General features: G+C 40.3%; 1 pseudogene across 1 annotated transcript; it reads right to left on the bottom strand.

The window, feature by feature from the left end:
* Window positions 1-1,615: 1,615 nt before the first annotated feature.
* On the bottom strand, window positions 1,616-2,027 carry LOC311592193 (ATP synthase subunit f, mitochondrial-like; annotated as a pseudogene). Its single transcript has one exon. The product of its transcript is annotated as an ATP synthase subunit f, mitochondrial-like (transcript).
* Window positions 2,028-3,145: the final 1,118 nt, after the last annotated feature.

Here is a 3,145-nt window from a genome sequence, read left to right as displayed (position 1 = left end):
TTAAAAGAGAGGTCAATAGAATATAATCATTTACATACTGTATAATGTTAGGACTTGGGTCTTGGGGCTGGAAAGATGGTTTAGCAGTTAAGAGCATGGCTGCTCTTCCTTACCACCTAAGTTTAATATCCAGTACTTACAAGTAGACCCGCAAACATCTGGTAACTCCAATTCCCAAAGTTCTGATGCCATCTTCCAGCCTCTACAGGCACAAGGCACGTTTGTTCCACACCGATATGCATGCAAAAGAGCAAAAAAACAAAAGACAAAATAAAACAAAACAACCACCTAGCACATAAAACAAGATTTAAATAAGTCAAAAAAAAAAAAAAAGAATGTCTGGTCTCTGTGCAAGGCTAGAGGCTGAATTTAGATTGTATTCTGTTGAGTAAGAGGATATGTGCTTACCTTAATGGGCCTCAACAAAATCCACATGCCTTCCTTCATCTTTTCATCATAGAAAAGTAATTCAAAACCACAATACACTATTGCCTCATTCCCGTCTTAATGTCTATGGTCAAAAACAAAAGAAAAGAACTGCTGGCCAGGAAGTACACAAAAGGAAAATCTTGTGCAGTGTTGGTGGGAGTTAGTATAGCAACTATAGAAAACAGCATGGATGCTGGTCAAATGAAAAGAACCAGGCCTGCCATTTAGCAGTATCACTGGGCCACATTGCAGCTCAGTCCTACTTCTTGACAGACCTTTGTGCTGTAAGCTTCTGATAGTACTTGTCTCTAAGTTTATACCAAGCCACTTAAGAGACTTGATACCTTATGAACATATACAGGGGGAGGTAATCCCCCTCAGGAACAGTCATAGGGGAGGGGAATAAGGGGGAAATGGGAGGGAGAGAAGAATGGGAGGATACAAGGGATGGGATAACCATTGAGATGTAACAAGAATAAATTAATAAAGGAGAAAAAAAGTTAGCGTTTAAGGGGCTGGAGAGATAGCTCAGTGGTTAAGAGCACCACCCACTCTTTCAAAGGTCCTGAGTTCAATTCCCAGCAACCATATGGTGGCTCACAACCATCTATAATGTAACCTGGTACCCTCTTCTGGTCTGCAAGTAAATAAGCAGACAACACTGTATACATAATAATAAAATAAATCTTTTTTTAAATTAGCATTTATGCTTTGCTATTATAAAAATAATGTCAGGAGTAACGTATCTTCTTATAGAAATAAAGCAGTAGAGTGACATTTTCCTCTCAATGAGTGATCACAGGGCTGCTGAAAGCAGGTTGCAAACAAGAGACCGAGGCCAGGTGTGGGGGTACAGGCCGGTAAACCCAGCACTCTGGGAGACAGGTTGATCTCTGTGAGTTCAAGGCCAGCCTGGTCTACAAAGAGAGTCAAGGCAGCCAAGGTTACACAGAGAAACCCTGTCTCAAAACAAACAAACAAACAAACAATTAAACAAAATAAAAAGAAGATAGAAGACAGTTTTACTGTAGAAGTCACAGCGAATTGTAAGATTCTGATGGCTGTGCAGTGCCTGAGGCAACTATTCAGCTTTTACAACAGCTTACATGTGGCGTATAGAAACAAGTAGGAATGGCTGTGTTGTGCTCAAGTTATTAGCTAAACTTTGAATTTCATATAATTTTTCTTTTCTTTTCTTTTCTTTTTTGAATGAACCAGTCAATCACCTTTTATTGGACACTAGTTGTCAGGATATCAAGAGTCCGCCACAGTGGAATTCTTCGTGGGCGGGGCCGTCAGGCGTGCAGTGCCCTCCATGGTGACCCTCAGTGGTACTTCCGTCGCTGCTCATGTTTGAGCTCCTTGTAAGAAATACAATAGCTGAAAACCACATAGGCTGCCAGCACCATGGTGATCCCCGAGATGCTGCCTTTCCGAACGTTAATGTACTTGTTGTAGTACCGGTCATAGCTTCGCTGGAAGGCTCCTGCAATCCCACTGGGGGTGAAATTCCGCATCAGGATTCAGCTTGGCAGCTCTCCAAGTTTAACCTCCATGAGCTTCTTCTCCTTCAGTGGCACGAGCGACGCCATCTTGCAGTCCTGGTCTCATATAATTTTTCATGTCGTACAATAGATTTTTTCTATTAACCATTTGAACAAAGAACGTTTTTAACTCACAAGCTGTGCAAACACAGGCAGTGGACCAGATTTAAACCGTGCCTTCTAGTTTTCCAACCCCTCACATGGATCTAAACAGCCACGTGAAATGGAAACAATAGTTATGGTCAAATTTACACATGTAGGTCTTCTTAAGGAGGCCTCAAGTACCTTTTCCATGTGACTCTGGGCTTTGTTATTCTGGAATCTGAGTACCTGTGTGCTTTAGGGGGAGAAGTGGGGAAGGAAGAGGGAAGGAAAAACAGAGAAGGCCTGTGGGAGAGTAAGGAAAACCCATACAATGGGGACTGTGAGCAGAAGGAGCTGAGCTCCACTTCTTTGCCCTTTTGAAACTCTAATTGTGTTTTATTTATTTCTTAGAACATGTGCCTTCAAACATGTACATGAGACCATCCTCTATTTTATTATACATTTCACATCTTGAAAAAACCTGAATGAAAACCCTGGCAAACAAAATGCACTGCCTCTGCTGCTTATCTAGAAAGATCACATAGGAAGTTTTTTACGTTCCTTTCATCGCCCTTTTTCTTAACTCAGCAAGTGGAAATAGTTAATTTCAAAGGTACAATTGTCTTATTACTGATTTCCATCAAATTATCCAAAGGTTTGAATGGAGGTTTTTTAGTATATGTTTGGAGGAGCTTTAAAGTCTACATTATGTTAAGAGTACCTGAAAATTCTCTCTCTGCTTATATGATTCACTGGTTTTTTTTTTTTTATGATAAAACTTCAAATATTAAATGTGATGCATAAGGTCTTTTGGTTACCTTCTCACTCTGATCATTTATCATTTGGTCTTCTCACTCTCACCATTTATCGTTTGATCTTCTCACTCTGATCATTTATCGTTTGGTCTTCTTCCTTGAACATTGGGCTTCATCCATTCCATCCTTCTTTGCATCTTTGCAAGGACATTTTCATCTCACTGTAGGAACCTCTTATCGACCAGTTCAAATGAATCTCTGCCCCTATAAAACAACTTTGTAAAAAATTCTGGTTCTTAGACCTGTCATGTATGTCTTACCAATGTGAATGTC

The sequence above is a fragment of the Acomys minous genome (assembly GCF_964271855.1).
Source record: "Acomys minous genome assembly, chromosome: 2".
NCBI classification, from domain to species: domain Eukaryota; kingdom Metazoa; phylum Chordata; class Mammalia; order Rodentia; family Muridae; genus Acomys; species Acomys minous.
This window is presented reverse-complemented; position numbering and strand designations above follow the sequence as displayed.